Source organism: Schistocerca piceifrons, chromosome 4 (assembly GCF_021461385.2).
Source record: "Schistocerca piceifrons isolate TAMUIC-IGC-003096 chromosome 4, iqSchPice1.1, whole genome shotgun sequence".
Classification (NCBI taxonomy): domain Eukaryota; kingdom Metazoa; phylum Arthropoda; class Insecta; order Orthoptera; family Acrididae; genus Schistocerca; species Schistocerca piceifrons.
The window spans coordinates 799,299,437-799,314,856 of NC_060141.1; positions in this window are offsets into that span (position 1 = coordinate 799,299,437).

Consider the following 15,420-nt stretch of genomic DNA (forward strand, 5'->3'; position numbering starts at 1 on the left):
AGTGTTATAGGCTCTTTGCTGTTCTTTGTCTATATAAACGATCTGGGAGACAATCTGAGCACCCGCCTTCGGTTGTTTGCAGATGAAGCTGTCGTTTATCGACTAATAAAGTCATCAGAAGATCAAAACAAACTGCAAAACGATTTAGAAAAAATGTATGAATGGTGAGAAAAGTGGCAGTTGACCCTAAATAACGAAAATTATGAGGTCATCCACATGAGTGCTAAAACGAACTCGTTCAACATCGGTTACACGATAAATCAGTATAATCTAAATGCCGTAAATTGAACTGAATACCTAGGTATTAAAATTACGAACAACGTAAATTGGAAGGAACACATAGAAAATGTTGTGGGGATGGCTAACCAAAGAGTGCGTTTAATTGGCAGGACACTTGTAAGTCCACTTTTTAGAATATTGCAGCTCGGTGTGATATCCTTACCAGATAGAACTGACGGAGTACATCGAAAAAGTTCAAAGAAGGGCAGCACGTTTTGTGCTATCGCGAAATTTGGGAGACAGTGTCACAGAAATGATACAGGATTTGGGCTGGACATCATTAAAAGAAAGGCGTTTTTCGTTGCGACGGAATCTACTAACGAATTTCCAATCACCAACTTTCTGCTCCGAATGCGAAAATATTTTGTTGGCACTGACCTACATAGCGAGGAACGATCACCACAATAAAATAAGGAAATCTGAGTGCGTACGGAAAGATGTAGGTTCAAATGGTTCTGAGCACTATGGAACTTAACATCTGAGGTCATCAGTCCCCTAGAACTTTTTTTTTTTTTTTTTTGGTCATCAGTCTACTGACTGGTTTGATGCGGCCCGCCAGGAATTCCTTTCCTTTGCTAACCTCTTCATCTCAGAATAGCACTTGCCACCTACGTCCTCAATTATTTGCTTGACGTATTCCAATCTCTGCCTTCCTCTAGTTTTTGCCCTCTACAGCTCCTTCTAGTACCATGGAAGTCATTCCCTCATGTCTTAGCAGATGTCGTATCACCCTGTCCCTTCTACTTATCAGTGTTTTCCACATATTCCTCTCCTCTCCGATTCTGCGTAGAACCCTTCTCATTCCTTACCTTATCAGTCCACCTAATTTTCAACATTCGTCTATAGCACCACATCTCAAATGCTTCGATTCTCTTCTGTTCCGATTTTCCCACAGTCCATGTTTCACTACCTTACAATGCTGTACTCCAGACGTACATCCTCAGAAATTTCTTCCTCAAATTAAGGCCGGTATTTGATATTAGTAGACTTCTCTTGGCCAGAAATGCCTTTTTTGCCATAGCGAGTCTGCTTTTGATGTCCTCCTTGCTCCGTCCGTCACTGGTTATTTTACTGCCTTGGTAGCAGAATTCCCTAACTTCATTGACTTCGTGACCATCAATCCTGATGTTCAGTTTCTCGCTGTTCTCATTTCTACTACTTCTCATTACCTTCGTCTTTCTCCGATATACTTTCAAACCATACTGTGTACTCATTAGACTGTTCATTCCGTTCAGCAGATCATTAATTCTTCTTCACTTTCACTCAGGATAGCAATGTCATCAGCGAATCGTATCATTGATATCCTTTCAGCTTGTATTTTAATTCCACTCCTGAACCTTTCTTTTATTTCCATCATTGCTTCCTCGATGTACAGATTGAAGAGTAGGGGCGAAAGGCTACAGCCTTGTCTTATACCCTTCTTAATACGAGCACTTCGTTCTTGATAGTCCACTCTTATTATTCCCTCTTGGTTGTTGTACATATTGTATATGACCCGTCTCTCCCTATAGCTTACCCCTACTTTTTTCAGAATCTCGGACAGCTTGCACCATTTTATTTTGTCGAACGCTTTTTCCAGGTCGACAAATCCTATGAAAGTGTCTCGATTTTTCTTTAGCCTTGCTTCCATTACTTGCCGTAACGTCAGAATTGCCTCTCTCGTCCCTTTACTTTTCCTAAAGGTAAACTGATCGTCACCTAGCGCATTCTCAATTTTCTTTTCCATTCTTCTGTGTATTATTCTTGTAAGCAGCTTCGATGCATGAGCTATTAAGCTGATTGTGCGATAATTCTCGCATTTGTCAGCTCTTGCCGTCTTCGGAATTGTGTGGATGATGCTTTTCCGAAAGTCAGATGGTATGTCGCCAGACTCATATATTCTACACACCAACGTGAATAGTCGTTTTGTTGCCACTTCCCCCAATGATTTTAGAAATTCTGATGGAATGTTATCTATCCCTTCTGCCTTATTTCACCGTAAGTCCTCCAATGCTCTTTTAAATTCCGATTCTAATACTGGATCCCCTGTCTCTTCTAAATCCACTCCTGTTTCTTCTTCTATCACATCAGACAGATCTTCACCCTCATAGAGGCTTTCAATGTATTCTTTCCACCTATCTCCTCTCTCCTCTGCATTTAACAGTGGAATTCCCGTTGCAGTCTTAATGTTACCACCGTTGCTTTTAATGTCACCAAAGGTTGTTTTGACTTTCCTGTATGCTGAGTCTGTCCTTCCGACAATCATATCTTTTTCGATGTCTTCACATTTTTCCTGCAGCCATTTCGTCTTAGCTTCCCTGCACTTCCTATTTATTTCATTCCTCAGCGACTTGTATTTCTGCATTCCTGATTTTTCCGGAACATGTTTGTACTTCCGCCTTTCATCAATCAACTGAAATATTTTTTCTGTTACCCATGGTTTCTTCGCAGTTACCTTCGTTGTACCTATGTTTTCCTTCCCAACTTCTGTGATGGCACTTTTTAGAGATGTCCATTCCTCTTCAACTGTACTGCCTACTGCGCTATTCTTGCTGTATCTATAGCGTTAGAGGACTTCAAACGTATCTCGTCATTCCTTAGTACTTCCGTATCCCACTTCTTTGGGTATTGATTCTTCCTGACTAATGTCTTGAACTTCAGCCTACTCTTCATCACTACTATATTGTGATCTGAGTCTATATCTCCTCCTGGGTACGCCTTACAGTCCAGTATCTGATTTCGGAATCTCTGTCTGTCCATGATGTAATCTAATTGAAATCTTCCCCTATCTCCCGGCCTTTTCCAAGTATACCTCCTCCTCTTGTGATTCTTGAACAGGGTATTCGCTATTACTAGCTGAAACTTGTTACAGAACTCAATTAGTCTTTCTCCTCTTTCATTCCTTGTCCCAAGCCCATATTCTCCTGTAACCTTTTCTTCTACTCCTTCCCCTACAACTGCATTCCAGTCGCCCATGACTATTAGATTTTCGTCCCCCTTTACATACTGCATTACCCTTTCAATATTCTCATACACTTTCTCTATCTGTTCATCTTCAGCTTGCGACGTCGGCATGTATACCAGAACTATCGTTGTCGGTGTTGGTCTGCTGTCGGTTCTGACTAGAACAACCCGCTCACTGAACTGTTCACAGTAACACACCCTCTGCCCTACCTTCTTATTCATAACGAATCCTACACTTGTTATACCATTTTCTGCTGCTGGAACTGAGAACTACTTAAACCTAACTAAGCTAAGGACACCACACACATCCATGCTCGAGGCAGGATTCGAACCTGCGACCGTAGCGGTCTCGCGGTTCCAGACTGCAGCGCCAGAACCGCGCGGCCACTTCGGCCGGCCGTGCTACTGTCATCTGAAAACATGTTGGTACCGCGAGCACTTTTACAAGTAACTGGTTAGGCGTGACCCAGTACGTCACTTGTGTCACAGTTCTTTTCAAACGCTTAAAATCTGCTCGTGTACTCGTTGATGGGTTCCCCTCAACGTGATGCAGCACAGCCTTTTCCGTCTCGCATGTGTGATGTCTCCCTGGAGCTCCGCAGTCGTTTCTGTTGGCGGTGAAAGTATTCTCGAAGACGTTGCGTAATTGTGACGGAAAAGGTCGGAAGTTTTGGAGAACGATCTTGACAAAGGCGGCGAGCAGCTCTTCCATTACCGTGCGTCCCGCCATGCAGAAATGGTTCAAAAGGCTCTGAGCACTATGGGACTTAACCTCTGAGGTCATCAGTCCCCTAGAACTTAGAACTACTTAAACCTAACCTAAGAACATCCATGCCCGAGGCAGGATTCGAACCTGCGACAGGCAGCGGTCGCTCGGTTCCAGACTGTAGCGCCTAGAACCGCGCGGTCACCTCGGCCGGCGCCATGCAGAAAGATCAGGTCGCTGTATTCTGTGTAAATGTACTCAACCATTGTGCTCTAACACTACAGACAAGCGAATGTGGCTCGAACGATGTCAGAGCGGTAGGATAGACGTCAAATGACGTCAGTGGATCCGACGTAAGTAGCCCCCACCATGACTACCCTGTTGCATATCTAGAAAAGTGTTTTCAAATGGCTTTAGTAAAGAAACGGTACGTTTCCAGTCATGGAATCCGATACAAAATATTATGTACATACCCGTCTACAAGTCCTAGACGTTTGTTACCATAATTTCCAAACACACAGAACATTCTGCTGAAGCCAAACCCCAGCATTAATAACAAGCTGTCCCACATGGATTTCTCCCTTATGCCCGCATCTCGTGGTCGTGCGGTAGCGTTCTCGCTTCCCACGCCCGGGTTCCCGGGTTCGATTCCCGGCGGGGTCAGGGATTTTCTCTGCCTCGTGATGGCTGGGTGTTGTGTGCTGTCCTTAGGTTAGTTAGGTTTAAGTAGTTCTAAGTTCTAGGGGACTTATGACCACAGCAGTTGAGTCCCATAGTACTCAGAGCCATTTGAACCATTTCTCCCTTATCTATTACTAACATGAGGTTGTTCTTAAAGTTCGGTTTTCAGAACCTTATTACAATGCAATCCTTAACCTAAACCTTATACTATTGAAATACTGTAGTTTGCTTCCATCAACTTGTTCCTTAGACTATGGCGACTAACCACTCGACCGGCAACATATGTATCGGTAGATACGTGGACTGTGAAAGTCAGCGTTTATTACAGAAATAAAATGTGCAAATTCATGTTATCAAAACGCCCTAAGTGGTGGCTAAAATGCTTATCGATACAATCTTGGGCTAGCGATTTTGTCGAAAATTTTGAACACGTAACATCTGCTTCATTGAAACTTTTCTCTGCTCTTCTTCGATAAATTTGCCAAATGGATGCATAAGTTCAGGTTTGGGTGTGACATTAAGATAAATTCCAAGTTGGTAATACTCTTAGTCACCCTTGCGGCCTAAACAACGTATTCTGCATCAGTGGTCATGACAGTCGTACCAATGAGTGTAGCCGGAAGGCGGAAAGCTGAACCGTTAATGATAAAACAGATCCCCTGCAACTCTAATTTTCTCAACCCGTCACGTTCCCCTTTTACATAGCACTCTTTCCATATTACCGCAGATGTTAACTACCACGATGTTGTCACAAAACGGTTCTGTAATGTGTTTAACCACACTTAAATTCGTCTTGCTGAGGAGCGTACCATTGTCTTCGTAATTTACGTTACCAATATTAGCAACAAGTTTGTCCAGGGTCTCCAGTAGTAAACTCAAACGAAAACGGTCGTTGGTTGGCTTCGTCTTCCTATCTTGCTGAGAGATGGGAAGGCATGTTGACACTTTCCACTACCAAAGAAGACTGATCTATAGCTGCTTCATGCCTTTATGTCTACTCTAAAGATTGAAGATGGTGGCACTTCCAGTCACGTGGTCTTACGTTCGTATCTTCTAAATTTGATTGTTGTTGCAATCCAGTTGTAGACTCCTAGCCCAATTGCTCCAGTGTGTGTGTTTTACAATTGCAACCGTGAATGAGATTTTCACTCTGCAGCGGAGTGTGCGCTGATATGAAACTTCCTGGCAGATTAAAATTGTGTGCCCGACCGAGACTCGAACTCGGGACCTTTGCCTTTCGCGGGCAAGCGCTCTACCGAGAAAGGCAAAGGTCCCGAGTTCGAGTCTCGGTCGGGCACACAGTTTTAATCTGCCAGAAAGTTTCAATTGCAACCGTACTTAATAGCAGTCTCCACAGTAGCACGGGGACGGCGTGGGGGTGATCCTTTGCGTGACGACCAGTGCGTTGTGTTCAACTGAGACACGCACTTCGTCAGCAACGTTTGCGATAGTGCATAGGGACTGGACCAACGAGAAGCATGGAAGCAGCTTCAGTCTCAGCAGTAATTCCAGTAATTCTGGATGTAACCTCACATTACGAGAGATGGGAACACCTAATGTACCCAGCAACACTGTAGAACATGGTCGTTTTCGATGTGCAACTTGTGCGGTGCAGCGAGGCATAATGTTACAAGGACATACTGACTTCTAAAGCTTTGAACAAGATAACTGTGAAATCTGGTTTCGCAGGACAGAGCAGATCAGATTGTGGAAAGGGGTCAAAGTCAATTTGTTGTGTCTAGACAAGACAGCCTAGACACAATGAGAGGAAGCCGAAAGGCACGCGCTTAAACTCACGCAGGCTGGCGTGAGGTCTGAAACAGGATACGTAATGAATGCTATAAAGAAAAGTACGTAGCTTCTGGAATACTTAACTTTATTCCACATTTGTAGAACATCGTTCTTGATGATACATTAATAGAGTCACAATATCAATTGAATACGGCGCCTTGCTAGGTCGTAGCAAATGTAGCTGAAGGCTATGCTATCTATCGTCTCGGCAAATGAGAGCGTAGTTGTCAGTGAACCATTGCTTGCAAAGTCGGCTGTACAACTGGGGCGAGTGCCAGTACGTCTCTCTAGACCTGCCGTGTGGTGGCGCTCGGTCTGCTATCACTGACAGTGGCGACACGCCGGTCCGCCGTATACTAACGGACCGCGGCCGATTTAAAGCTACCACCTAGCAAGTGTGGTGTCTGGCGGTGACACCACACAATTCCTGTTAGTTATACAAGAACACACACAACTTTATTCATCAAACCAATGCACAATTTTCTCTTTAAAACAACAAAGATCAGTTCACGGCTGAGGGCCTAGTTAAATTTCCCAGAATAAGTTTAAATGATTGCTTTTAAAACACCAGGATTTAGAGTAACGGCTGAAGGAGTTACTTAAGTAACATTACAATATCTTCTCGGCTAAAGGCCGAAATAATACTTCAGATCAGTTAAGGAAATTCTTTAAAAGCCAAGCATTTACAAATTCCGGCTAAAGGCCATATTAAGGAAAATTCATGTTAATTCTTCGTCTGAAAGCTATATTTTAAAAAATTTTCTTTACATAATAAAAGAGAGACTTCAAAGATAAGCCTTGACACAGTACCACAGAAAAAAACATCTTAAGTAAACTTGAAATATTTTGTCGGCTGAAGGTCCAAACAATTGCTCAAGAATAATTAAAGACAACCTTAAGATAAGCACATACAGAAAAAGGTTGAAGACCGTTCGAAGAATTCAAGATAATTAAAGAGACACCTTACAGATAATTATTTACATATTAAAGCCACAGATTCTAAAAAAAAAAAAAAAAAAAAAAAAAAAAAAAAAAGCAGCTGAATGCCTAAATTCAGAGCAACAAGAATTTTAAATGAAACACGCCTGAAGGTCTAAACTTAAAGATGATGTGAAGTTCGGCTGAAGGCCATATACTATACATAAAACAGACATTATTAATGCATGGATGAAGGCCTAGCACAATACCTACGACCAGATAAAATGAAAATAACAAGCAACAATCAGTGGTGCTCAGAAGTGTTCCAAGGGTCGGTCAGGGAAGGAAACTCTAAGGACAGTTTACGTCAGACAGGCAGCCAAGCGTAACACTAAACAATCGGGTTGCAGCACGACCTAGGGACGGCTGACGAACCAACCAACAACCTGAACAATTCCCTTCCACCTGACCAACAGCACGACAACGAAAGGTATCAGGGAAGATGAGGATCGCAGCAGGATTATGTCTTAATAATAACTGGCGGATAAACACAGTCAAGGCACAATAAACACTCAAAGAGAAAAAGAGAACATCAACACACTGCCGCAAAACTGCGCTAACGCCCAGGGCAGGTAACCGGAACGTTAACGACCACAAGGCAGAAGATACTGCTGGTGCACTTCACAAATAAATTATAATCACTTCTAAGGTTAAACGACGTACAGGGAGATGGCTGCAAAATTTTGCCGGCTCCAACACACTATCACGTTGATGCTTGCGGGGACAGCCCACGATGCAACAACCAGCAATAAACGAAGAGATGTCACGTGACAGGTTCACTGATTACTCAACTCCAGTATGCAGGTGCGGTGGGCGACGAACTTATCAGTTCTCGCAGGTAGTGCCCCACCCACACCTCTGAGCGCGCGTGCACGCCGCCAGCGGTGCCGGCCTGATGACACGTCGCAGAGACTTCCTTGCTGCTCCGCCGCAACCGACCAACTGACCAAACCCAGAAACGGTCAAATGAGACGACCGACCAACGGTGGTTCCCGCACCAGTCTTCATCAGTCTGACAGTCCATGTGTGTCGCCAGCGGTCGGCAAGTATAGGGTTATTACAAATGATTGAAGCGATTCCACAGCTCAACAATAACTTTATTATTTGAGATATTTTCACAATGCTTTGCTCACACATACAAAAACTCAAAACGTTTTTTTACGCATTCACAAATGTTCGATATGTGCCCCTTTAGTCATTCGGCAGACATCAAGCCGATAATCAAGTTCCTCCCAAACTCGGCGCAGAATGTCCCCCTCTATGAGTTCGAAAGCATCATTGATGCGAGCTCGCAGTTCTGGCACGTTTCTTGGTAGAGGAGGTTTAAACACTGAATCTTTCACATAACCCCACAGAAAGAAATCGCATGGGGTTAAGTCGGGAGAGCGTGGAGGCTATGACATGAATTGCTGATTATGATCTCCACCACGACCGATCCATCCGTTTTCCAATCTCCTGTTTAAGAAATGCCGAACATCATGATGGAAGTGCGGTGGAGCACCATCCTGTTGAAAGATGAAGTCGGCGCTGTCGATCTCCAGTTGTTGCATGAGCCAATTTTCCAGTATGTCCAGATACACGTGTCCTGTAACGTTTTTTTCGCAGAAGAAAAATGGGCCATAAACTTTAAACCGTGAGATTGCACAAAACACGTTAACTTTTGGTGAATTGCGAATTTTCTGCACAAATGCGTGAGGATTCTCTACCGCCCAGATTCGCACATTGTGTCTGTTCACTTCACCATCAAGAAAAAATGTTGCTTCATCACTGAAAACAAGTTTCGCACTGAACGCATCGTCTTCCATGAGCTGTTGCAACCGCGCCGAAAATTCAATGCGTTTGACTTTGTCATCGGGTGTCAGGGCTTGTAGCAATTGTAAACGGTAAGGCTTCTGCTTTAGCCTTTTCCGTAAGAATTTCCAAACCGTCGGCTGTGATACGTTTAGCTCCCTGCTTGCTTTATTCGTCGACTTCCGCGGGCTACGCGTGAAACTTGCCCGCACGCGTTCAACCGTTTCTTCGCTCACTGCAGGCCGACCCGTTGATTTCCCCTTACAAAGGCATCCAGAAGCTTTAAACTGCGCATACCTTCGCCGAATGGAGTTAGCAGTTGGCGGATCTTTGTTGAACTTCGTCCTGAAGTGTCGTTGCACTGTTATGACTGACTGATGTGAGCGCATTTCAAGCACGACATACGCTTTCTCAGCTCCTGTCGCCATTTTGTCTCACTGCGCTCTCGAGCGCTCTGGCGGCAGAAACCTGAAGTGCGGCTTCAGCCGAACAGAACTTTATGAGTTCTTCTACGTATCTGTAGTGTGTCGTGTCCATATGTCAATGAATGGAGCTACAGTGAATTTATGAAATCGCTTCAATCATTTGTAATAGCCCCGTACTGGCTGTCCGCATCTCACTGGCGCTCCGTCCCCGACGCTCCTTCATCACCGACCGCTGCTCTGTCCCCGACTGCTGCGCCGTGCCCGACTGGCTTGCAGACATACGACGACCCAGAAATACTATCGATCGCCCCAGAGATAGTAGGACAGAGTGCTTGTCGATTAGCGCTGCTGCTGCCACTCACGGGCAGGTAAGGTAGGAAGTTAGCGACGTCAGTAAATGTATTGAGAAAACGAGGTGGCAGTACGGTAAAAGAATATGACAAACAATAAACGAAATGAACACGAGCCTCGCACGGATCAAACTGGTCAGCGTCCTCCATCTTTTCAGGCATGAATTCGACGCCGATTTCATCTTTATGGATAACAAAGCCCGATCGCATCGAAAAGCGCAGGTGGTGGAGCTCTTGGAACGAGAGGATACTCGGCAAACGGTTTGGGCAGCCCGTTCCCCCAACTTAAATCCCATCGAGCATGTAAGGGATGCATTGGGAAAACGTATTGTGGCACGTCCAAATGCAGCAACCGCCATCTAGCAGTAGTGAATCACGCTGGTGGAGGAATGGAGCGCCCTACCACAAAAACTCTTTGTCTATCACATTCCAGAAGCCACCGTTTGGTGTATTGCAAAGGGAACTTCTACCACTATAGGTCATTTCTTTCCCTGTTTCTATTTTCAGACAGAACAGGAAACTACAATTGTTGTATGCCTCTGTTCAAACCCTAATTTCTAGTATCTTGTCTTCGTGGTCCTTACGCGAAATGTATGTTGGTGGCAGTAGAATAGTTCTGCAGTCAGCTTCAAATGCCAGTTCTCAAAATTTTCTCGACAGTGTTCCTAGAAAGGAGAGTCGTCTTTCCTCTAGGGATTCCATGAGTTCCCGAAGCATCTCCGTAATTTTTGCGTGTTGATCGAATCTACCGGTAACAATTCTAACAACACGCTTCTGAATTGCTTCACTCTCTTCCATCAATCTGACCTGGTGGGGTTCCCGAACATTCGAGCAGTGCTCAAGAATGGGTAGCACTGGTGTTACATAGCCGGTATCCTTTATAAATAAACGTCACTTTCCTGAAATTCTCCCAATGAACTGAAGTCGACCATTAGCCTTCCCTATTGCAATTCCTTTCATGATCGTTCCAATTCATATCGCTTTGCAACTTTATGGAATGTAACCAACGTGAATATGCCAAGCAACACACTTCTAAAGCTGTATTCGAATATTACGGGATCTTCGTTTTTTTTCTGCATTTAGGGCTTGCTTCCAGCCCTCACACCAACTGGAAATTTTGTCTAAGTCATCTTGCACACTACTACAGTCACCCAACGACGACACCTTCCCATACTTCACAACGTCACCGGCAAACAGCCTGGGATTATTGCACACTCCTTCCGTCATAACATTTGTGTATATAAAGAATAACAGCGATCGTATTACACTTCCATGGGCCACTCTTGACGATAGCCTTGTCTCTGATGAACGCTCGCCTTCGAGGACAACTTACTGGGTTCTAATACTCAAAAGGTGTTCGAGCCTCTCACGTGAATGGAACATTTTCCATATGCCCGTATCGTTGTTAACAGTCTGCAGTGGGACACCGTTTCAGACGCAATTCGGAAATCCAGGAATTTCGAATCTGCCTGCTGACCTTCATACATGGTTCGCAGGATGTCATGCGAGAAACTGGAAAGCTAACATTTTCACGAGCTACGCTTTCTAATGCTGTGCTGATTTGTGGACACAACCTTTTCCATCTCAAGGAAATTTATTGTACTCTAACTGAGCATAAGTTGAAGGAGTGTGCAGCAAACCGATGTTAATGATACTGATCTGAAATTTTGAGGATCGTTTCTTTTACCATTCTTGTATACAGTTGTCAGCTGCGCTTCTTCCAATCGCTTGGGTCTCTGCACTGGGCGAGAGAGTAGCGATAAATGCAACACCATAGACTACTCTCGGTTTATCGACAAGATCATCTGCTAAGATATGAGCACGGTAACTGCATGTTCTGGGCACCAATCTTTTTACAGACGCACGAATCTCTACTCACTTTTGCCTGTCGTCATATGCGCGCTTTCTTATGAACTGACAGTACAACGGCCTTTGCTTCCTCGGCGTTTTCCGAATTTTTTATTAAATCACAGCGTGTATTACCTTGATCTACTTACTCGGACATATGCACTCGTTAAGTACATCGGCTCAATGCCTGCACCCGCCAATAGCACCTCCGTTCAACCTATTGCGAATACTCACCTTCAACTTTGTGTCTGTAATTTGAACCCTGAACTGTCCTATGGAATCCTGATGCTTCAAGGTTTCAGTGACCAAGATATTCAGTGCCCCTTTTGTTAGTGTATAAATCAAAGAAAAGATCCCTTGGTGCGGTATGCAATGGACATCAGCACGAGACTCAAACTAGACAAGCAGCCACAGCATTTGCTGCACTTGTTGTAAATCATCAATCGACAAATCAGATATAGCGGTAAGGAGACACATAATAGGACTGGGCAATGGCTAAGTGAATAGAGGGCTAACTGCCAAGACGTTGGGCACTGGAACGCTTATCAACAAGGAGTTGATTAAGACGTAAAACTTCCTGCTTCGACCCCACACCGTCGCTCTCTAAACTCAAGAGATGCCTCCTTAACCCGCAAGTCCCTTGCCCGAATAAGTATTAACCCCTTGCTGCTCAGGATCATTAAGTTCAATATGACTGAAATCCGTCAAGCGATTCCCCCATCGCGCTAGGTGCCCCTGGATCCTATAAGACCGATTATAGGTGGGTTGGTTGCGTTCCAGGAAAGATACTTTACGTTGCACATCACCTAACGTGGCTGAAATAATAGGAAGAGAGGCACCTACCTTCCCAATGGTGTCCGAAGAAAGGCAGAGCGCCCTGTCCAACGCTGACGGCAACCTGACTGCCAATTCTGGGACGCTGTTTTCTATAGGAAGGCCGCGAACCTTTAATCCGTACTGAAAATCCCCACTCTGGTAAGATTTGAAACTCCGGGGCACCCCCTAGAATTCATGATAGGTAGTGACCTACTAAAAACAACCAAAAGTATTAAGATAATAACTCTTGAATGACAGTAATAGCTCAAAGAAACGACAAATGATGTCAGAGGGTAGACAACTATAAAACCTGCCAACTATAAAACCTAATCCCCCCTCCCACCCGTCAAAGTCAAACTGTACGTAACCACACTCTACTATCAATTGAGACACTTGATAAGAATCGGGATAAACTTAAAGTAACCACGGTGGAAGGGCGGCCCAACTTGTTGCGCCATTTACCATATAACTAATATATTTTTATTAATAACAATTCTGCCATGAACCAGCTAACATTTACCAAGATTCTTGCCAAGTTCAAACATGTAGCTAAGGGTTTTAAATTAATTTGACAATATATAAGCACATTTGTATTACACATAAAATTACAAATGGAACCCAAGAAAAATTTCAACTGCGCAGTACAATGGAGGCCTGATTACAAACAATTAACTGGTTAAATAAACCTGCAGTGGCACTCTGTCCCCTTGACTAGCATCACAGCTGTCGACCAATCCCACAATAGGACTTGAATATAAGGTCAACAAATATTAAATACAAGACATTAAAAGTGCTTACATCTCCACTGCAACAGTAACTTCCAGGTCTACTCCAAGACAAGAAAGTAGACACACGTCCATATGATGCTGGTGTGCAAAGGCCATTAGCCGACTCACCACTAGGACGTACGCAATCACATTAAATTTTCTTTTTACTAACGAAATTAGGGAGCGTAAAGTTAATGACGACACTTTGGTGTTACAAGACAATGTTACTGTCCTCCCACATAGACAAGAAACCGCCAAGCTGGCCAAATGCTACCCATATGTCAGAAAGAGAAGCAGACAGTAATATTTCACTGACTGCCCACACGGCTGTTACACATAATTCGAGTTAAGTACTTAAATAAACAACCGGGCTCCCAAAACACTATCAGAATTATAATGACAATTAAATCCTTTTTTTTGCGAAATCGAGAAACTCAGTGCTCAGATTGCCCAAAGGCCTTGATCATACGCCCACAAGGACCTTACAGTAATAGAAACACTGAGCAAAGTACTTCCCCAAATCCATTAAACTCAAGTCCTAATCCGGCGACACTCCCGCCGTGGCACGATATCAAAAGAACGACAGTAAATTGCTCAACTTAAGGCTGGAACTGGAGCTCCACAAAAGTGCATGTGACTCCGCAAACACCAAGGCCTAGTGCGATGACGGGAAAGCCGTCGAAACAGAAGCAAAATGTGTCCTTGCTCCGTACCAGCAGAACTGCAACACGTCAACCGCTGCCGATACAAGTCTGTCAGCATGGGCCACACAACAAACAGCTAGAAAGTTTGATAGAAATTAACGTACACAGCAATACTTAAACGAGGAATTAAGGGTTGTATTCAAGGAAACCAAGTACTAAAACCTTAGTATAGGATCAGCCTGCTCGTAAACAATGGAAGTTAAGCTTCCTAACTAAAAACAATGTACGAAGTCATTTAAGAGAATAATTACATAACAATTCAAACAAGATTAAGTAAGTCAAGATATACCTCTACTGGGGCCTCTTAAGAACGAATAGACACTGTGATTTAAATACGTACCAAACGGTAGGTGGACTGTTAAAATGTACGTCTACAACCCGAAGGGCTCCTCAAGGCGGAGTGCAAATATAAAAGATCACACACACGCGACGTACACATGCGTACCTTCAGGCTGAGTACGCACAACTTTAGTTTCAGTCCAAAACCAATAACTAGCGAACAGGAGGAACCATAACGTCTAAAACAAACAGAAATTACAGTCAATAGTAACAAATTGACAATGATAACGAACAATGATTTCAAATACCATACTATCATTACAAACAACGTCCGCCTGCTTAGCTGAGAGGTAGCGTGCTTGCCTCCCATGCACTGAGCCCTGGTTAGATTGCCGGCCTGGTTGGAGATTTTCTGCCTTCTGGGGACTGGGTGCTGTCTTGTCCTCATCATTACATCCTCATCACCAGCCGAGAGTCGCCCGATACGGTGCCGACTGAAATAAGACTGGCATTTGGCAGCCGAACCCGACTGCGGCATCCCGGCCAACAAAGCCATACGATCATTTCACTTTTTTTCAGCATCGCAAAATAGTGGCTTGGCCTCTGCAGAAAACTCCCGTTTGACACACTCAGCCCCAAAAGGTGACACAGAAGGGCATCTTTAAGCGAATTACGTACTGAAACTTTCCTGCCAGAATAAAACTGTGTGCCGGGCAGAGACTCGAACTCGGGACCTTTGCCTTTCGCGAGCAAGTGCTCTACCTTCTGAGCTACCCCAGTATGACTCAGGCCCCGTCCTCACACCTTTACTTCTGCCAGTACCTCGTCTCCTACTTTCCAAACTTCATAGAAGCTCTCCTGCGAAAGTTTCTGTCGTGTGACCGCCAGACACCACACTTGCTAGGTGGTAGCCTTTAAATCGGCCGCGGTCCGTTAGTATACGTCGGACCCGCGTGTCGCCACTGTCAGTGATTGCAGACCGAGCGCCACCACACGGCAGGCCTAGAGAGACGTCCTAGCACTCGCCCCAGTTGTACACCCGACTTTGCTAGCGATGCTATA